Source organism: Rattus norvegicus, chromosome 5 (genome assembly GCF_021556685.1).
Source record: "Rattus norvegicus strain SHRSP/BbbUtx chromosome 5, alternate assembly SHRSP_T2T, whole genome shotgun sequence".
Classification (NCBI taxonomy): Eukaryota; Metazoa; Chordata; class Mammalia; order Rodentia; family Muridae; genus Rattus; species Rattus norvegicus.
The window spans coordinates 27,080,317-27,102,458 of record NC_141538.1 but is presented as its reverse complement, the minus strand read 5'-3'; the positions used below and the strand labels follow the sequence as shown (position 1 = coordinate 27,102,458).

Below are 22,142 nucleotides of genomic sequence, written 5' to 3'. Positions count from 1 at the left end.
GAATGCTAAAGAGTTTGTAAGAAGTATGGCAATATTAGGTTGTTATGATAGAAACAGAAAGGTGTGGATGGGGGCTGGGTAGCTGAGTGGATAAACCACTTACCTTGCATGAAGTTCTGACCTCCAACATGCACATAAAAATATAGATGGGTGGAGTGGACTGCCAGTAATCCGGCTTGCCCCAGGGGTTCCCTCTCTCTGCCTCCCTGGTGTCTGAAGTTCTTCTAGGTTGCAGTCAGTAGCCACTGGTTTATCAAAGGTCCTCAAAAGAGTGGGTAAACATCCTGTCTCCTAAAGCAGTTTCTCCAGCTTGCTTTCTCAGCTTGCATTTCTTCATGTTGTTGGGTGTTTATATGTGTGTGGTTTAATAATGACAGCCTGAGAGCAGGTGTTATGAGAACAGAACCTGGGTGGCCAGCATTCCACGATGCTGGTCCGAGGCAGGCCACATCTTACAAACCAGACAAACAGGTACATGTGTGCTCATCCTATTATGAAAGCCAGAAAAGCTAATAACCAGTGTTGTACCAGAGTGACAACTTCAGTGTTTCCTAGTATCCCTTGAAATAAATCCAACATTATTTTCAGCAAGAAGTTTTAGGTTAGGCCCGGATAGATGGCTCAGCAGTTTAAGACCCCTTGTTCCAGCCTGGTAATGGTGGCACGTCTTTAATCCCCGTACTTGGGAGGCAGAGGTGGGTGGATCTCTGAGTTCAAGGCCAGCGTGGTCTACTGAGTGAGTTCCAGACACGGCTAACACAGAGAAACTGTCTACACACACACACACACACACACACACACACACACACACACACACACACACAAGCAAACCAAAAGGACACTTTCAGAGGACCAGGGTTTGAATCCTAGCTATCATACGATAGCTCACCACCATCCCTAACCCCAGTTCCAGGGTATCTGGCATCCTCTTGTGACCTCCCTGGACACCCAGTATGCACAAGGTGCACATAATACAGGTAGGAAAAACACTATTAACATAAAACAAAACAAAGAGATCTTTTTTTTTTTTTTTGGTTCTTTTTTTCGGAGCTGGGGATCGAACCCAGGGCCTTGCGCTTCCTAGGCAAGCGCTCTACCACTGAGCTAAATCCCCAACCCCTACAAATAGATCTTTTTAAAAAGATGCGTCAGCCTTACTCTAGCACTTGGGCTGGGGTGCTCATTTGATTGCCAGGATTAAACACCACCACAGGGTATCAGGTATGATTTTAGCTTAAACACAATCACAACAGTTATTCCCATGGGTGTGGAAAAGACCATCTAATGGTGAGTAGTAAGACCAACAGAGACAGGTTGGGACCGAATGGTGTCAATTTAGTTTTCATAGTTCATATGCTTTCTAAGACATTTAGGAGCCGTTGAAGGTTATGCATAAGGATGAACGTAAGAGATGCATAGGATGCCATTAGGATACCATGGGTGGTTCACCAAGTAGCAGTTCGTGGGGTGCTACTGAGGTAGCAGGAAACTAGTGTAATGCTATTAGAGCTTGGACTGGGGTAGCGGATGTTATAATCAACCTGAGAGACTGTAAAATACTATGGAGAAGGGTCTGGGAGGTTTTCAGCTGGTGTGGCTGGCATAGTGTTACATGCCTGGGGTCGCAGCTCGCTGAGAGGCTGAGGTAGGTGGATCACTTGGCCAAAGAAATGATCATAGACCTAAGTTCACATAGTTGACTTGGAGAGGAGAGCTGGGTATCTTAGTGAAATGGTCTAGAAGGTAACCAGTCATCAATAAGAGATTCAAGTTGGCCTCAGCTCTGGGGAGTGGTGGAAATAACTTACTAATTCTCTGACCAAGGACCAAACATGAATCAGATCTATACCTTACTTAGATGGACTCCTAGTTTGCTGGCTTCTGTGGGTGACATAAACATAATGAATAAGATGATAAGGACCAGGATGGTGGTCCAAAGAAGCTAGAACATGAGCCATTTCACAGAAAACAGGATCTGGTATTCTTTCGGTTTGTTTTGTTTTGTTTTGTTTTGTTTTGTTTTGTTTGTTTTGCTGTTTCCAAGAACAGGATTTCTCTGTGCAGCCTTGGCTATTCTGGACCTGCATTCCAGCCTCGAACACGCAGAGATCTACCTGCCTCTGCCTCCCCAGTGAGGGTCTGCTATTCTTAATAAATTGATGGCAAGGGGCAGAGGATATAAGATCCTCATTAACGTAACTGTAGTTTATGGATTTTATTGGAGCCCAAATATGAAGAAGACAGATTAAAAAAAAGAGAGGCTGGTAAGATGGCTCAAATGGGAAAGGGCATTTGCTGTAAAGCCTGTGGACCCGAGTTCCGGTTGGCCCATATGATAGGCGTAAGCTCACCCCTATAAGGTCTCCTCTGGTTGTGAAATGCAGTTGATGTATCTAGTGCATAACCCTCAGGTAACGCTCAGGGAACACGGAGAGATTATAGGCTCCAGAAGACCAGGACGTCTGCTTCAAGATAGTGTCTTCTAGGACAGGGAGGCTGTACTTGAGTACAATATGGCAGCCGGAGCAAGTCTTAAACAATGACAATGCCAGCTGACATGCTGGTGTGGATGGAGGAACTGTCACACGTCCCCACTCCTGCATGAAGAACTGAAGGCAGTTAATGCTTGCTGGAAAATGGAGACTCAGTCTTCCTAGTTGTAGTGGCTACTCCTGGTTGTCAACTTGACTATATCTGGAATGAACTATAATCTAGAGTTGAAAGGCTCATCTGTGATCCTGATCTCGAGGCTGGGAGATATAAGCCTCTTACCTGGATCTTGGTATGGAGATCTTGAGGCAAAGTGGCTATGAATCCCAGGAGCTTAAAGCAAGGAGATCTCTGAGTTCAAGGTCACCTGGGACAAAGCAAGTCCCAGACCCAGGCGTGGTGGTACACACCTTGAATCTGGGACACAGCTTCTGCTGGAGACCTACATAAGGACATTGGAAGAAGGAAGATTCTCTCTTCTTCGCCCGCCTGTCTTGTGGGACTGAGCCACTGCTTGATCCTTGGATCCATTCACAGCTGCTGCTGGTCATTGTTGGGGAGTTGGACTACAGACCGTAAATCATCAACCAGTTCTCTTACTATATAGCGAATACCCATAAGTTCTGTGACTCTAGAGAGCCATGACTAAGACACTAGTGATGAGCCCTGAGTCCTGTTTTTAAGATGTATAGTGGTGTACAATCATTTGTTGCCGAGGCACCAGGAAGAGATCCTGAGAAGCACATCTTTACCCAGTCTGTCATCAGGCGAACCTCACAGTAGATACAGTGACCTACGAGGGCCAGGTCTGCCATTCAAAGGAACCGACAGGCATGATCAACAGGAGGGGAGGCTGCTGCTGGCCCCTCCTTATGTGATGCTTACAAAAGCATTCCTCCATAAAGGGTACACACAGCATGGTCCAAACACACAGATAGGTAACACCATAATCAAGCCTTACCACCCTGTGCACAACTGTGGGTGCTGTGTTTCTTGTTTTGTTACGTTTTTGTTTTGTTTGAGACAGTTTTTTTTTTTTTTCTCTTTGGATATCCTGGACTCACTTTGTAGATCTGGTTGGTCTTGAACTCGCAGAGATCTGCCTGCCTCTATCTCCCATTTAAAGGCATGTGTCGCCACACCTAGCTGGGTTTTTTGTTTTTGTTTTTGTTTTTGGCGGGGGGGGGGGGGGGAGCATTACTCCATTACCCTCAAAGAAGTCCAGACTGTCGTGAACTTGATCTTTCTAATTTACCATCTCTCCAAGATAGCATCTACCTCTCCCTCCCTCTCTCCCTCCCTCCCTGACTACCCACTTCCCTTCCTCCCTTTCTCCCTCCAGTGCAGGTGATTAAACCCCGGGCCTTGCACAGGCTAAGCAAGTGCTCTCCTGCTGTGTTACAGACCCGGCCCTTCCTGCACTTGACTGGCATCACGGTTGGTATATCTGCATCGGCATCATCACAAATACATGAGTGATATCATGTGCTATGACTTTTAGGGTGGCCATGACATCATAGGCATCAGGGTTCTTTCAGCTCCATCTTTTTTTTTTTTTTTTTTTTTTTGGTTCTTTTTTTCCGGAGCTGGGGACCGAACCCAGGGCCTTGTGCTTCCTAGGCAAGCGCTCTACCACTGAGCTAAATCCCCAACCCTTTCAGCTCCATCTTGATCCTATGAAATCAGGTACTGTTTGGTGATGACTGGATTGTCATGCCACTCATAACTGTACTTATAGCTGAACTGGTGATTTCTGGAATTTGCCTTAACACAGACCAGTGTGAAGGACACACATTGATGTATGTCGGGCTTATAATACCCAGGGAGAGAGGCAACACTGTGTGTTCTGTTTCACTATAAAAAGTTCCATGAGGCCATCTGAAAGTCAAACACTTCCCTATGTGTGGAGACAGTGCAGACATGGATCTGGAGAAATGTCGTCGGTGAAGTCCAGCACCAATGAACCACCATTTTCTGGAAGAGGAGAAGGAAGCTCTTTGAATGAAACTTTGCTGTGCTGGGGTTGAGTCTAGCTGTGGCCTATTAGTTTTGTCACCTTGAGCTTATCGCTTACCTCCAAAGAACTCCGTAGCCAGCACCCTTCATCCTTACCTGTGACACAGAGATAAATTGTGTCACCCATATAGAACTCATTGTGCCAAAGGAAGCCATTCACAAAACCATCATGCTCCACCCAAGACAAAGTTGAATGTTCAATGGCAGTGCGGTTGATTTATTTCCGAACAGAACTGTCACAAGAAATAAGGACACAGAGCCAGCCATGGTGGCACTCACCTTTAATTTCAGCACTAGAGAGGCAGAGGCAGGCAGATGTTCATGAGTTCTAGGCCAACATGATCTATAAAGTGAGTTCCAGGACAGCCAGGGCTACACAGAGAAACCCTGTCTAAAAAAAGGGGGGGGGGGATTAAAATTAAAAAAAAAAAAAAAGAAGAAGAAATGAGGACAGGTCTAGGGTGTATAGTACGACAGAAAACTGATGGAAGTTTCGGCAATGGTGCCCTGGTGGAATCAAGGAATCTAAGGTCTTCCATCGTTTAGGTCATCTGGAGGTCAACAATGACATCATCGTGTGCAGCTCTTGATGATCTGTAGAATGCAACCAGAGGACAGAGAATTAAGCAAGAAGCGACAGTGGGAACAAGAACAGTGGAAGCTGTGTGCTTCCTTATTTGGCGATACAAGGAACTTGGGCAGCGAAGACAAGAGAGCCCTTTTGCAGAAGAATGAGAGCTGAGGGGCAGGAGACACTGTCGTCTGTCGTCGTCAGCTAGGTAGAGGTGGAGGATATCCGGCGGCCTGCTCCGAAACTCCGGGAAATTGAAAAAATTCCAGAGAGTTAAGGAAAGGGAGCAGGGTTTCGAGGTCTTGGTGGAAGGGTGTTTGAGCGCAGGGTTTTGTTGTTGGACTCAGGTTAGTACAACAATGATGGAAAAAACAGGTCCTGAGGAGCACAGGATGGGGTCCCCTAGTGTCAGACAGGCAAGCAGGTGGCAGTCTATACCCTCTTTGCTGTTGAGAAGAATGTTCAGTGGCCTTTGAAGTCACCTCCTTTATGTGACAGGGAAAAGGTGAGAATTAATCGCCTCCTGAGTGGGCCGTGGTGGAATAGAGCCCCCTAGCTGCTGGAGGTGGAACTGCAGCTATCTGATGCTAGCGCTGGGAAACCCAGCCCCTAAAGCGAAGGGGAGACACAGCTCAGAGAACACACAGCCAGCACCAGGCAGAGACCTTGATGAAGAGCTAGAATGGGAAACGTTTTTGTAATCACTGTTCTCGTCTCTCTACTCACCTTATTTCCACTCGACCTCACACCATGTCTGAGTCTCATCCTGATTTTAAGGCTGAAGAGCTCTCTCAGTCAAGACAGGCAAACTTCTATCTGGAAAAGTATTCGCTTGCTTTGTGTTAAAAATACTCCGGACGTCATGGCCTTCTGATAAGGGTAAGAGTTGGGAAGACTACATTGAAATCTACATCTTTCTAGATTATTCTCTCTCTCTGTCTCTCTGCCTGCCCTCTCTCCCCCCACCCTCTCTGAAAATGGAAGAAACGGCATTCTGTATATCCCGTATGCTAGTTGAACCCACTAAGCTACACCCCCGACTCTTTTTACTTCTTAATATTTTGAGACGACATCTTACTAAGTTGCCAAGGCAGGTCTTGAATTTTGATTTTGACTGCCTTAGTTTGCCATCTATCGCAGATTACAAATCTGCACTACCATGCCCAACTTCAGATCTCTTTAAAACAAAAGCAAGGTTTATTCACAGTTTTATTCCTGACCATCCATGCCCTTCCTCTAGATAGCATGCTTGGCTGGGGCATCAGGACTATACACCTCTGTCTCTCTCATAGCCCGTTATGATCTAAGTAGGACTGATGTAAGAAAACAGGTGGTTCTGAGTTTCTAGGGGGGTTTTCTAGAGAGAGAGCGTGTACCTGCTCTACCCTACTGTCTGGAATTTGAGTCTAGCCTTCGCCTGGGCCACAAAGACAGGAGTCCAACCTTGGGATGAGACAGTGAGTCTGGAATTAAGACATGGTATAAAGATTCATTTGAAAAGCACCCTTAGGGCTGGAGAGATAGCTCAGAGGTTAGGGGCACTGACTGTTCTTCCTAAGGTCCTGAGTTCAATTCCCAGCAACCACATGGATCTGATGCCCTCTTCTGGTGTGTCCAAAGACAGTGACAGTGTGCTCATATAAATAAAATAGTTCTTAAAAAAAAAAAAAAGAAGCACACTCTAACCTTGAATTTGTATGGGATTGAGGTATGTTGTTTTTTGGCCAAGACTTAGCGAGTTACATCTATTGCCACAGCTCTTAGGAGGCTGAAGCAGGAGGATCACTTGAACCCATAAGTTGGAGACTAGCCTGGGCAACATAGTGAAAAACACTTCATAAAATAAAACCAATAATAATATTTTTCTTTTTTTCTTTTTCTTTCTTTCTTTCTTTTTTTTTTTTTTTTTCAGAGCTGGGGACAGAACCCAGGGCCTTGCGCTTGCTAGGCAAGCGCTCTACCACTGAGCTAAATCTCCAACCCCAATAATATTTTTATTTGAGTCAGGGTTCCTCTGTGTAGCCTTGGTTCTTCTGTCCCGGAACTCACTCTGTACGCCAGGCTAGTCTCAAACCCAAACCAGCTACCTCTGCCTGCCTCTGCCTCCCAAGTACTGGAATTAAAGGCCCGTGCCACCACCATCTGCCTCACACATGTTCTAATTTTTTACACTAATATTTCAATATTGCAGCCAAACGTAGTTCTAACTGGTATGCTAAGTATTCAATTAACTCCTTATTGTGGAGAATAAAAACATAGTAATATTTGTAAGAACGTAATGAACTCAAAGAACCAAAACTTTAGCTAAGGTGTCATCAATTAGACCAAATCTATCAAATATCTATCTATCTATCTATCTATCTATCTATCTATCTATCTATCTATCTATCTAGGATACAGGGTTACACTACATTACACAGTCCTAGCTAGCCAGGAACTCACTATGTAAATGAGGCTGACATGGATTTGCAGACTCACCTGCCTCTGCTTCTCAAGTGCTGGGGTTAAAGACACGTACCATTCAGGCTCCCATCCCTGAAGAAGCTATATCCAGTCTCTCAGCACTTGCAAAGGAAAACTTACTCTTTTTAATGGGATCTCACTAGCTATAGAATCCACTCCCCAGACCTAGCAGCAGAGGGCTAACACAAATGAGCTTGATAGCATTTTTGTAGGTTCTTTGTCCCATAATGCTTTGAGCACCCATTTTATTCTTTTTTAAAAACCTTATAATAGGTCTTTTGTATATATATACACATATATATACATATATATGTATGTGTGTATATAGATATAGATATAGATATAGATATAGATATAGATATAGATATAGATATAGATATAGATATAGATATAGATATAGTGGTTTCCCTTGCTATGTTTTTAATGAGATCTCGGTGTGTGTAAATGTGTGTGTCCCCTACATCTATATGTGCTTCTTATGATTTTTCTTCAGTTTGGTTGATTTGTTCTATTTGGGTTTATTTGTTTTTATTTTATCTCATTGTATTTTTAAAACTTATTTTTAGATGCCTGTTTGTATTCTAATGAGGGAAAGAGAAGAAAGGGTGTGAATTTGGGTGGATGGGGAGTTGGGGAGAATATGGGAGGAGTTGGGGGAGGCAAAACCATAATCAGAATATATTGTGTGAAAATATGTATTTTCAATTAAAAAAGAAAATAAGACACTACTATGCCTTGAAAAAACTTCTTCACAGTCAATCAATATTTGCTGTGTTGGGCTTAGTGTCATAGTCTAAGGATGCACAGATTAATATAACTACAGTCTCTGACGACACAAGTCTCATGTCTGGGGAAACAGCTGTGTTAGAGAGATTACATAGACAGTATAGAGATTCCTACTCATGTGACTAGAATGAGAAGCAGGGGATACGTTCTCGGAGCTGAGGAAGGGTTCAGCGGAGACTTGAACAAATAGAAAACGCTCAGACTGAAAGAGAAGAAGAGGCTGTGGTGATGCTCACTGGTCAAGTTTGTCTGTAGCATGCACAGGTCCTGGGTTCCATCCTGGACTCAGAGGAAGACAGCAAGGAAGGAAGAGAGGGAGGGAGGGACAAAAGAGGAAGGAAGGAGAAAAGGAGAGAGAGGGAGCAAACAAGGAAAAAAGGAAGGAAGGAGAAGCAGCAGCAGGACATCCTAGGTAGTTAGTGAATCTACTAGAATGGAAACTTAGAACAAATTGGAACTTAGAAAACAATTAATCTTCCTCTACTCGGTATTAGATGAGTGGTTCTCAACCTGTGGATCGCGACCCCTCGGGTTTACATATCAGTGATCTTGCACATCGGTTATGTACATTATGACTTATAACAGCAGCAATATTAAAGTTATAAAGTAGCAACAAAAATAATTTTATGACTGGGCATCACCACCACAGCATGCGAGACTGTCCTCGGTCGCAGCATTAGGAAGGTTGAGAAGTGATGAATGAGGACTGAAGGAGAGTCAAGCTTAGAGGAGCAGAAGAGAAAGTCACCAAAGAAGTTGCAGGAAAGGGCCGAGGAGTTTCACTTTGGGTGGCTGATCATGAGATTGTGCCGCGTTGTGACACGCCTGCAATGTTCAAGAGCGCTCTAGAAACAAGAGAAACAATGGACAGAGGGAGACGGGATGGGGCACGCACTGCAGGAGACGCTGAGAAAACAGCTTCCACGACGACGTTCAAAAGCAGCAGAAATAAAATCAGAGCTCTTTGGCGAAGTCAGGAAGCTGTGGTTACAGCTGAGCGCAATAGCGTTTCAGAAATGGGATCGGTTCAGGAAAGGCCATTTCTGACACGGGAGATGGGCCTGGCCTTGACAAGGGCTCTCAAGTGGTCAGAGAACAATGACAGAGCTTTTCTTGGGGGCAGGCATACTGGAGCCATGCAGATACCAGAATAGGTCCGAAAAGTACAGGAGACCCAGTGGGCCTTCCCGGGACGCACCACGGTGGGTTTATGTCTAGGAAGTGACTAGGCTTGGTGAAAGTCACACTGTTCTTGGGCAAGGGCAGGGAGAGGTAAAGCTTTAAGCAGGCCTACTGTGTGCTCCATACTTGCTTAATACTTTTCAATACAGTCACACACACATCACACAGCCTTTGCTATGCCAAGTGTTGGGTTGAGTGGCACTAATTATAACCACATTATTGTGTAAGCTGTCATCGCTATTCATTCCCATAACCTTTTCATTACCTCCAGCTTAATAAATGAATTATCTTCATCCACTAAAAGAGAATTTCCCACCCTCTCCTGCGTACTCCGTAGTAACCATATTTTTTATTCCCATCTCTTTTTGTTCTGGGTACCTTATCTATGTGGAACCACACAATATAGGGTGTGTGTGTGTGTGTGTGTGTGTGTGTGTGTGAGAGAGAGAGAGAGAGAGAGAGAGAGAGAGAGAGAGAGAGAGAACCGAACTCACACACACTGTATATCCTGACTTATTTCACTTAGTGTGGTATCCTCAAGGTTTGTCCACATTACAGGGCACATGAAAATGTCACCTCATTCTCAAGTTGACAAATGTTTCCCATATGGATACAGTGAATCTTGTCTGTCCATTCATTCACTGCTGGACATCTGGGCTATTCCTGTGTTTAAGGGCTTCAGCACTTGTGGACACCTGTGGAAGAGATTAATCACTTAACGTTAATTACAATGATGAAGGAGCAGGGCTTGGGAGGAAATCAGTGGGAAAAGGACGATGGCTGTGGTAGAAGAGGGGTCTCATCCATCCTTTTCCTAGAAACAAGAGAGCAGACCTCCACAGGGCAATGCCCGAGTGTATAGAAACCAGGGGAAGGGAGCAATTCCAAATTGTCCTTAGGCCACCATCTTTGTCACTGAGCCTTTCTGTGCCTGTACCATTGCCGTTTGCAGCCCCCCCCCCCGTTTGTGTATCTTAGTGCTCAGTTACTTCACCTCTAATGGGTAATAACAGTCTCTATTTCCCAAGGAGATTTGTATTCTAAGGTCCAGCTTAGAAAACTGAAATCTAACCAGGCATAGTGGCACATGCCTTTTTTTTTTTTTTTTTTTTTTTGGTTCTTTTTTTCGGAGCTGGGGACCGAACCCAGGGCCTTGCGCTTCCTAGGCAAGTGTTCTACCACTGAGCTAAATCCCCAACCCCGGCACATGCCTTTAATCCCAGCACTTGGGGGGGGGGGGGCTGAAGCATGTGAGTTCAGGGCCAGCCTGGTCTACATAGTGAGTTCCAGGATAGCCAGAGCTATACAGTGCAACCCTGATTTGGTGGGGCGGAGTAAAACAAAACGAGGAAGAAGGAAGAGGAGGAGGAGGTGGTGGTGGAGGAAAAGAAAAAGAAAACCCTGAAAACGTTCAACCAACAAAGGGGGAGACTAGAATGGTGGACGAGCAGAGGGTGCAGGTGGTGATGGCTGCAGCCCTCCACTGCTGTGAGTGGGGATGCACAATGAAGCAGTGAGGACAGAATGACCACCCAGCTCTCCTTTCCTTGCACAGAAGCCCAGCACCAGGGGGTGGCTCACCCCTGCAATCCCAGCACCAAGACAGAAGTAGGAGGAATGTAAGTACGAGGTGAGCCAGGGCTGCCTAGCAAGTTTGGAGACAGTTTAGGCAAGATCCTGTCTCAACACAAACAAGTTATCAGGAAACATCAACAAGAATGGACATTCGCAGATGTGCTCGATCTTGTTGTTTGTTGTAGCTGGTCCCCACCCCCCTCTATTTTTCTCCCTGTAGAAAATAAATCTTAGCCTACCATGGTTTCACAGCACACCTCTATTTCCAGCACTCTCGAGGCAGAGGCAGAGAGGCAGAGAGGCAGAGAGGCAGAGAGGCAGAGAGGCAGAGAGGCAGAGAGGCAGAGAGGCAGAGAGGCAGAGAGGCAGAGAGGCAGAGAGGCAGAGAGGAGGCAGAGGCAGGGGCAGGGGCAGGGGCAGGGGCAGGGGCAGGGGCAGGGGCAGGGGCAGGGGCAGGGGCAGGGGCAGGGGCAGGGGCATGGGCAGGGGCAGAGGCAGACAGATCTCTCTGACTTTGAGGCCAGCTTGATCTGCACAGTGAGTTAGTTCCAGGACACTCAGAGTTATATATGTCAAAAGCATACAAATGAACAAACAACGAAACCAAACAAAATCAACCAGGCAAACAAAACAAGAAAATATATCTTATATTTACTTCACTATGTATACAGAGTACACGGTGCACGACTAGCTGGTAGCAAAACACTCCACGTTTGGTGAAGGTTAAGGAACTGCCTTCACTGCTGCTCTCTGCTCCTCTGCCCTCAAGGACAAGGGCATCCATTGAATACTGGCAGTGAGGCTACCTTTCTTCTTAATCTTTGCCATTGAACACTGGACAAGATATACTTCATTAACGTATGTCTCCCTCATAATTATGTTAGTCCCCTCCTCATATACAATCATCCTCTTGCTCTTGTAGGCTACTCAGAGCATCACAAAATGAAGACTTCCAGAGTTCTCTGGACACTGGCTAACATGATTTTGAGGATAGAGTACGTCAATTTCTTTAGTAGTGAAGGAGCATGACTTTATACCAACGCCTTGGAGAAGTCGAGTTTGTGAAAAGGTAGTTCATTTCCTCCTTAGAATATTCTCTACTTTGTTCCTAGATGCTATGCCTGGTACAGTCACGAATCACTTGGGGACCGAGCATCCTGAAAAGCGCATTGTTGAGTGATTGTCCTTACGTGAACGTCATAGAGTAGACTTACGCATTGCTGCTCCACACAGTTTACCAGACTGCTGCCAAATTTCATGTGATCTTCTGCAGTGAAAACACCATTATCTGATAAATAATATATATACCCGTGTTTCTGTGTTCATCCCTATCACGGTTCCTATGAAACCCAAATGTCTCTAGGTCCACAGTGATGTCTGTAGCTTTTCAGTAGCTGGTATTCGTCCAGATGCTGAGGATTACAGTGCTCATTACCCTCATTTGATTCTCAAAGTTGTACCCTGAGAGAAGGCAGAAAGTCGTTCAGTTTACAAACATGGAGACTGTTACTATTCATGTCCACTTTAAGCAAACTAAAGCCACATGGGGAAAAACAACTTCAACTGAGGAATTATCTCCACTGGACAGGTCTGTGGGCATGTCTGTGGCTGTCCTGTCCTCCCCTTTCCTTTCCTTTCCTTTCCTTTCCTTTCCTTTCCTTTCCTTTCCTTTCCTTTTCCCTTTCCTTTCCTTTTCACTTTTCCCTTCCCTCTCTCCTTCCCTCCCTTCCTTTCTATTCTTTTTTTAATACATGGTTTCTCTGTGTAGTCCTGGCTGTTCTGGAACTCATCCTGTCTTGAACAGTGTAGCTTCAAACTCAGGGATCTGTCAGTCTGCCCCCTGCATGGTGGGACTAAAGGCGTGTGCCACCATGCCTGGCTCTGTGGGAGCATTTCCTAGATGATGATGGATGTGGGAGGACTTAGCCCACTGCGGTCCTGTGACAACTCTGGACAGGTGGCCCTGGAATGTATGAAAAAGCAGGATGGTTGGGCAGTGGTGACCCACACCTTTAGTACCAGCACTCAGGAGGCAGAGGCAAGTGGATCTCTGAATTTGAAGACCAGCCTGGGCCATAGAGTGAGTTCCAGAATGGCCAGAGCTGCACAGAGAAACAGTCTCAAGCCCCCCCTCCCCCCGCTCTCCCCCACCAAAAAAGGAGGAGGAGGAGAAGGAAGGAGAAAGAAAAGAAAGGAGAAAAAAGAGGAGGAAGGAGATGAAGGAGAAGGAGGAGGAGGAAGAGGAGGAGGAGGAAGGGGAGGAGGAAGAGGAGGAGGAAGAGGAAGAGGAGGAAGTGGAATTAACAAGGCATGGAGAACAAGCCAGTAAGCAATAGTCTTCAATGTCTCTAGTTTCTGCCTCTAAGTTCCTGCCTTCCTTTCCCGTTGATGGGCTGTAACCCAAAAGTGGAATAAACCCTTTCCTGCTGTGCTACTTTTGGTCAAGGCATTTATCATAGCAACAGGAAAAGTATCCAGAACAGAGAAGGTAGGCGGGGCTGGCTGCCTCAGACTTGGCTCCACCTGATGCTTTTCACTTTCCCATGCTAGGTCACCTGTCTCTCCATAGCAATTCTTGACTGGCAGGTTCTTTTTAGTAACCATTGGACTTGCAACTGTTGCTAAGAGTGACAAATGCAGCAGCGGCAATAATGGATCTCAGGGCTCACACATCAGACCTGTCCTGCTTCTACTGCCAAAATACCATCAGTTTCTATATGAATTCTTGTGTGCACACCTATTCAAAACAGTTTGACAAATACTAAGAAAATTCTTTACTATTCAGCAGGTTTGAAATGCTCATTTTTTCATGTGTTTTTAAAAGGGAGGCTGAAGATAATGGCTAAGAGGTAAGAGTACAACCTGTTCTTCCAGAAGACCTGGGTTCAACTCCTAGCACCCACATGGTTCACAGCCACCTCTAACTCCAGTTATGGTGTGTCTGACACCATGTGGTACACAAACACACATGTAGCAAAACACTCATACGAATAAAGTTGACATAATAAAAGTTATAATAAGGAAAAGATAAACGAAAATGTGTGTATTTATTGGACTTTTGCCAAATGAGCACCATAAACATTTTTTTTCCCTGAAAGGACTTAGACCAGAGACTTTAAATGTTTTCCTAATCCCGATTTTGCAAGCCTCCAAACAAATGTTAATTTTAAAAAAATATTTATTTTTGTATATATGGGTGTTTTGCCTCCATATATGCTATCATACCATGTTGGCAGTTCCCCTGGAACCAGAGTGACAGATAGTTTGTCAGTTATCATGTGGGTGCTGGGAATTGAACATGAGTCATGAGTTCTGGGAAACAGCAGCCAGTGTTCTCAACCACTGTGCCATCTCTGCAGCCCAAGAGAAGCCTTTTTTTTTTTTTTTTAAATGGGTTTTTGTAACAGGGTTTCTCTAACTGAACCCTGGCTATCCTGGAACTGGCTTTGTAGACCAGGCTGACTTTGAACTCACAAAGATCCCCCTGCCACTGCCCACCTCTTTCACCCTGAGTGCTGTGATTAAGGCGTGTGCCAGCACCCCTGGAGAGAAGCCATTTTTAGGCATCATTTTGCTGTATCATCTAATTATAGCAGTCATTTAAATGGCAGATGAGATATGCAGAATATTTCTTCTGTAGGGGTAGTAAATAATTATGATGCTTTAAACATTGTTTTTAATTGTAATGTTTAAATTAGAGGGGCCATAAAAGATCTTAAGGCTCTGAGAGCAGTTGAGCATGAGAAACAAACTAATTTCTTTGTACTTTTTCCAAATGTATGTTTGTGTGTATGTATGTATGTATATGTATGTATTTCAACAAACTCATTCCTTTCTCTTTCACCTGTATTTTAAAACTAAAGTCTACTCTTTGCATCAAAGCGTAACAAGTGAACAGGTTGGTTGAACTGTTAAGAGGAAAGCCATCAAGGGGCCAAGGAACAACCACAGTGCTTATGCCTAAGTCCCTTGTCCTCCCAGTGCCTCTCAACCTCCCTAATGCTTTGACCCTTTAATACAGCTCCTCATTTTGTGACTCCCAACCATAACACTCTTTTCATTGGTGCTTCTTGACTGCAAATTTGCTACTTTTGCAAGTTGTAATATAAATATCAGTGTTTTCCAATGGTTTTAGGTGACCCCTGAAAGAGTTGTTGGACCCCAAAGGGGTCACAACACACAGCTTGAGAACCGCTGCTCTAACAGAGAATTCTTTTTTTTTTTTCCTTTCTTTTTTTTCGGAGCTGGGGACCGAACCCAGGGCCTTGCGCTTGCTAGGCAAGCGCTCTACCACTGAGCTAAATCCCCAACCCCCTAACAGAGAATTCTTGTTTAACTTTACTGTGAAGTGAATAGCGGGACCATGTTTAAAAATACTACATTGCTAAAGGCAGGTATGTCATCGTGGCCACCTTAGAACAGAAAAATGAGAGTTTCGATTTGTTATAGTCAGTAACAGTTCATATTAAGGAAAAGTATTAAAAGTACCCGGATATTTTTAAAAATACAATGTTGGGGCAGTTTCTTAACATATCAATAGTAATTGTACCAAGCGATTGCAAGCAAGGAAGTAGAATTCTCAGCTTCATACCCCTCCTTCCCCCATCTCTTCTCTCGATCATTATTGGGGCATACATTTCAGCTGAGTTTTAAACCTTCAGTCTGTGCTTAAAAGAAGGGTTTCTGATCATAGGTAAGATTCAACCCGGAAATAAGCCACACAACACACGTCATTGCTAAGAGATTTATATCAACAAAACACACTAATTTAAAACTCGTGTCTTAAAACTTGTATCGTGTTATGTATATATAAAGTTTCTCAAAACTTGTTACCCAGCACTCCAAAAAGAAAAATATAGCAACGACCCACAATGTCTAAGGCTACAGTGGTTGTTGGTCAGTGTGGATGCTAAAAGGGTTATTGTCCTCTGACCAGACACTGCAAAGATCACCCCAGAAACTCGGAACAATGGTGAGCAGGCAGCTATGAGGGGAAAGGAGTTGGATAAAACAACCAGAGGGGAGGTCTTCACAACTCGGTACTAAGGGCTAAGGGCACGGCAGCATCGAGATTCTCTAGTTCTCATTTTGGAGAAGAGAAGAAAGCCACTACACTAGACGGAGACAGGGAGGTGCGGCAGCCCCTGGATAGTCTCACGGAAAACTGAAAGCAATTTCAGATTGAAGGCAACAGGGGAAAGGTTAGGACAGAACCTGGGGTTAAAACCCAGGCAGATAGAGCACTGAATGGACTTTGTAAAGCTAATCTTAGGAGAAGGGATTTTTATCCTGAGGGCCACAGCCGTTCCTTTAAAAGATTTAAAACGGGAGGGAAGTGATCGGATTAAAAGGACCGCCATCCATTTAGTCCACTGTGGTGGTGGGGGAGGGGTAGAGGCGCGGGCCACGCGCAGTGGGCAGGTAACTGCCGGGATCCGAGTGGAAACTCCAGGGGCACGAACCAGAGTGGCGGGAGCCCTGAGCCTAAGTGTGGACGAAAACGGATTCTGGAGCTGGATGAGGCGGTGCGAAGGGCTGATGACCAAGTAGAGCTGCCATGGCTGAGATACGAAACGCAGGTCTGAGGACAGGTGCTGAGCTCCAGGTAAAAAGATTCCCAGCCTCCAAGTGAAATCGCCTGGATTTCAGAACAGAGGTGGTCTGGAAGCAGGAGGGCGCATGGCGAGAGGGACGAGATCCGCAAGAGGATGCAGTCTCCTGCATAGCCCGACAGCATTTATTTTCTTTTACTTCAAAAATACTCTGAATCCTAAGACCAGCAGTGAATTAGGTAGGGGCTCCAGCGCTCTGATTGAAGGACGGGAAATGAGATTTTGGGGCAGGAGTTGGTCACCATTACCTCACCGTGAATCCTGGAAATAACCTTCCACCAACACCTCTGTGCCGCCCACAAATCAGCTGAATGCATCCGACCGCTGACACAGAATCTTGCTTGATCTCCCCCCCCCTTGGAAGACTATTTCATAGAAACGTGTTTGATTTTAAAAAGTGCCGTGCTTGTTTATTCCAACTCCCGCGTTTAAACATTAGAATGACTAGCTTGCAATTTTAATAAATACCGCGTTAAAAATACGCATCCACTTTCAAAACATTGAAACCGGAGACAGTCGTACTTCACCAGTGAGTGCAAACTTTCCAAATTTTTGCCCGTGGAAGGTTCTGAGGAACCGCTTTTCTGAACAGGGTGCGTAACTCACCCAGCTTTGCCAAGCCGCAGACTGAGACAGAACCGGGGACTCTGGACCGCACCACCAGCTCCTCCCCGCCCATTCCCCACCTCCGGTAGCAGGTTCCCCACGCCCCGCCCTCCCCATGGTCCGGCCCTCTCCAGGACTCCGGGGCGGGCCCAAAATGACCATCGCTGATTGGCTATCTTCGCGTAGCTCCGCCCCCAGGGCGCGCGCAGGAAGCGGTGCGGGCACGCGCGGCGCGGCCCCGCAGGAAAGCTTCCGTGACCCTCGTTCGGGTGTCCTGCCGAGGCGTCCTTGAACTGCATCGGGCTAGGCTGGGTCCCGGGGGCCCTCTGCCCTCGCCAACCCCCCGCTTTGCGGACCACCGGGCTCTGGCAGAGGCCGCGGCCCGCGGTGCCCGGATGTCGCAGTCCGGAGAACGTGGGCTTAAAGGGCCAGTGCCGCGCAGCCGCCGCGACTTGCGCTCGGAGTTACCGGCCTGGGCGGCCTGGGAGGCCCGGCTTCCGCAGCCGGCCGGTCCCTGTGATTGGCAGAGGCGCAGAGAATGCTGGACGTCTAAGTCCCGCCCTTCCCGGGTCAAAATGGTGCGGGCGAGGCCCTGCGCCCGACTGCCCCAGCCTTGCGGTCTGGGGACCCCAGAAAGGGAAAGCTAAGTTGTTTGAGGTCGCGGATTTGGGCGAAGGTGTCGAGGTGCGCTTTAAAAAACACACGGTCTTCCAACAGGAAATAAAATTGTTGTGTTCGAGGTAAAGGTTTCTTTTTAAATGGATATTAAGGGAATTAAAAAGGGCCAACTTGTAAAAACAACTCGTTTTGTCTGTAAGGTTAATTAGAACCTGTGACAGTTCGTTTAATTAGGCAAAATTAACTAGTCTATTAAAAAAGCGTGTGGTGTAGAATAGAGGAAGGTTTATCTTGTCTTAATGCTTGTTTTCTACGTGAGTAAAAACTACTAGACTGAATTAGCTTTTTGAGTTTGTTTCCACTGTTAAAATACTGATTCTGATTCTAGATTTAAAATTTTAAGATGTCCTTTTGTGTTTCAAAGCCTTAGAATAGGTGATACCTTTCAAACCGCCCTTGAATTACACTTCTTGTATTTTTTTGAAAAGTATATGGAAATTGTTTTAAGAGTGTTTCTGATTGAGTCTAATATTGGAGTAAAGGGAAATTAGAAAGTACCGAGCAGCCCCGTTTCTGAGCAAACCGAAAGGATTTTCTTTTACCCTACAGACGTTTTCTGGGTACTGGAACAATAAGATAAAGACTAGTTTAGGGAGAACACGGACTAATAACAAGGTATGCTATGTCTGTATGAAATGCAGTAGTGAAATTCAACACAGTGCCTCCTAACTTTGTAAATTAATAAAAGTGCTTGTTCTATTTTACTCAGTGTAGAAGATTTTATTTAAAATGAAGGAATGAAAAGACAACGAAGAAGACAAAAAACACAGGAAATAAGAGATAAGCAAATGGAAAATGTTCAGAGAACTTTGAACAAACTCAGTATTTGCTTGCTAAGAAGCTGGATGGAGGAAAAGTATTCTGAAGTTAAAACGGGCTTGTGTAAACGGTATTTTAGCTTCATTGTCATGCCTTCTTCACAATATACAATAACTGGTTTCATTTAATAGACTACTCAATGAGTATGTTAAGACTAGGGAATGGCAAAGGCAGGGACAGAAACCTCCAAAAAAGAAGATGAAGTTAATGACATGCTTCATTTCAAGAGACATGAGCTCATTTCCTGTTAGAGGGATTTCTACCAAATGAGATTTGGTGCTAAATAAATTTATCTTACAGACCTTCCTTAAATCTGTGCTAGTGTGTTGGGGATGGGAGGGGACAGGCATGGGAAATGGACCAGATAAATGTAAGGGAAAATTTAAAATGTTGTAGCTTCCTCAAATGACAGCCCTGGCCACTGCCGCCTCCTCCCCCCTCTCTCTCACTCCCTCTCCTCCCCCTCCCTCCCCCCTCCTCCTTTTTTCTTCCCCCTCCCTCCCCCCTGCCCCTCTTCTCCCTCCCCCCTCCTCCTTTTTTCTTCCCCCTCCCTCCCCCCTGCCCCCCTTCTCCCTCCCCCCTCCTCCTTTTTTCTTCCCCTTCCCTTCCCCCTCCTCCATTACAATATAGGGATGAAAAAGCAGAAGTGGGCAATGGAGATGGCTCAGTGGGTAAAGGCACCCACCCACCACTAAGTCTACTAAGTCTGTTGATCTGAGTTTGACACTCGGGACTCAAAAGGTAGAAGAGAAAATGGACTCTTCTAAACTTTTCTTCTCTTCCACATGCACACCATGGTATGTGTAGTGCTCATGCATACACACACACACACACACACACACATATCATAATGCCTTGTTTAAATATTTAGTTTTTTAAACTTAGGTGGTGTATGGGTATTTTGCCTGTGTACCACACACATGCATGGTACCAGAAGAGGTAGGTCAGAAGAAGTGTTATATTCCTGGAACTGGGGTTACAAATGGCTTGTGAATTGCAATAAAAGTGCTGGGAATTGAACCTGGGTCCTCTGGAAGAGCAGCCAGCTCCCCAAATAGTGTTTAAAATTCAATTGATATGGACTAGAGAGAAGACTCAGTGGTTAAGAGCACCAAGTACTCTTCTGCAGGTCCTGAGTTCAATTCCCAGCCACTACATGGTGGTTCACAACCATCTGTAATGAGATCTGATGCCCTCCTGTGGTATGTCTGAAGATAGCTGCAGTATACTTATATACATAAAAGAAATCTTAAAAATCAGTAGGTATGCACTCATTTCTTTATATTAAAAAAAAAAAAAGCAGTTGAGTATGGGGTAGTTCACACTTGTAATAACCCAGACATAAACAACAAAATGTTGTAGTTATCCCCAGGAGTGAAACAGGAGGTATTTGAAGGAAGCAAATTTATAAAAATTTCTACCATTTAAATGAATTGGCTTTCGTAGGTGAACTGCTTTTCACTTGTGAGCTTTTGAATGAGTGACTGAATGTAGAGCTGAACCCGAGGGAAATAACCATTGGTAAGTGCAAGCAGCAGCTGATAGGCTACGGTCTACAGTTCGCCCTGAAAATAGGTCTGGACTTGGGTCAGGAACTTGGCCTTGGCAGCTCACATATAACCATGAGTTATAGATAGTAACTTGTATGGAAACTTCGCTGAGTGCCAGATCCTGTGCTAAGCACCCTTTTATACTTCGTCAAGCATTTGAGAGGGCACGCAAGGATTACTGCTCTGCCCTATTGACTCTCAGTTGAAAAGCCCTAGCAGGTAGGTGTGTACCCATGGTTTCGCAGTCAGCGGGTGAAGAGCTGGGATTCCTGTCTCAGGTCCCCCCTCTGACTATATTTTCAACCATTCGCTAAGCAGACATACCTGTAGGAGGGAAGATTTATTTCCCAGTTTAAAGGTTAGCAAATGCTTTAGTTTGGTTTTGATGCTGGACGTATACTCAGGGCCTACCCTTGCTGACTTTACCCTTGATCTCTCCCAGCCAATGACTATGCTTCATTTGGACCTATTGGACAGTTAATACCCTCTGCATTAACCCTTTCATTATTATCTCATGTTTCTATAGAAAGTCAAGCTTCCATATCTTTTGTTGTATTTTCAATTTCTCATTTGTCTCTCTGTATGTATGTGTGCATGTGTGTGTGTATATGATACATATATGTGGGTGCAAATGCTGGCACACATGCAGGGGTCAGAAGTCAACTTTGGAGTGGCTTCTCTCCTTCACCTTGGGTTTTGGTGATCTACTAATTTTCATCTGCTGAACTATTTTGCCTATGACTGAACCTGTTACTGTTTGAGACAGTCTTATTCTATGACCCAGCCTAGCCCAAAACCGTAATCCATGCCTTAAACTTGAGGTGATTTTTCTACATCTGCCTTCTGAGTTCTCTGATCGGGGGAATGTACTGCCACACTTGGCCCTTAGTCATCCATGTTTTTTTGTTTGGCTCTTTGTTTTTAAGAAGTTTGTTTCATCTTCGTAAGGGTGTGTGTGCATGTGTGCATATGTCTGTCACGCACATACTCATGGGAGCCAGTAGTGAAGTTACAGGCCATGTGTAAGTTCTGGTGTCTAAATTCACTTCCTGTGTGAGAGCAGCAAATGCTCATAACTGCTGAGCTCTCTCTCTAGGTTTGTTTGTTTGCTTGAGAGGGATTTATGTAGCTCAGGCTGGCTTCAAACTTTACGTAGCTGAGGACAACAGTGATCTCCCTTTCTCTTGCTTCTGTCTCCAAAGAGCAAGGGTTACAAGCGTACACCACTACCTTTAGTCCTCAAGCATCCATGTAATTTTTCGTACAGGAAGTCCCTTCAGATTAGAATTTTCTAAGATCTTCTAGCACATGGGTCATTTACATGAGTAGAGGCACGCACCAAGTCTTCTTGGTGTCTGGTCAGTTTCCCACCTTCCTCCTGAAGGTTTTTCTCCCTCTCGGTATTTTCTCCTTTCTAGAGAACTGCTCTGTGGAAAGCTGTTCCTCTAGGTCATGCTAAGGGTGGTTGAACCCCATCATTCAGTGTAGGCTGGTGCTCACGGTCAACCACTCTTAAGATGGAGAAAGGGGGAAGAGCCAGGTTTGCTAGGAACGAGTTCAGGAACCATTTGCATTAGCAGACAACAAACATATTTCAGCTGACAAGAGTATTGCCGTTTTTTGAGACAGAGTCTCTTGGATCCCAGGCTGTCCTAGAACTCACCATATGATACAGGCTGCCTTGACATTTCTATTCCCTGCCACAGTCTCCTGAGGACAAGGATTACAGACTTGTACCACCAGGCCTCGCATCCCATTTCTTGTTACCTTGTTTGATTCTGTGTGTCCCTTTGA

The 22,142-nt window shown here is 45.2% G+C and overlaps 2 long non-coding RNA genes across 2 annotated transcripts; one reads left to right on the top strand and one right to left on the bottom strand.

Annotated features, from left to right (window-relative positions):
• Window positions 1-11,718: 11,718 nt before the first annotated feature.
• LOC148005667 (uncharacterized) lies at window positions 11,719-17,391 on the bottom strand. Its single transcript, XR_015620695.1, has 2 exons — window positions 17,302-17,391; window positions 11,719-12,544 (listed from the first exon to the last, which is right to left on the bottom strand). It is a non-coding gene; the product is annotated as an uncharacterized LOC148005667 (long non-coding RNA).
• A 152-nt stretch (window positions 17,392-17,543) lies between these two features.
• On the top strand, window positions 17,544-19,104 carry LOC134486917 (uncharacterized). Its single transcript, XR_015620694.1, has 2 exons — window positions 17,544-18,041; window positions 18,689-19,104. It is a non-coding gene; the product is annotated as an uncharacterized LOC134486917 (long non-coding RNA).
• Window positions 19,105-22,142: the final 3,038 nt, after the last annotated feature.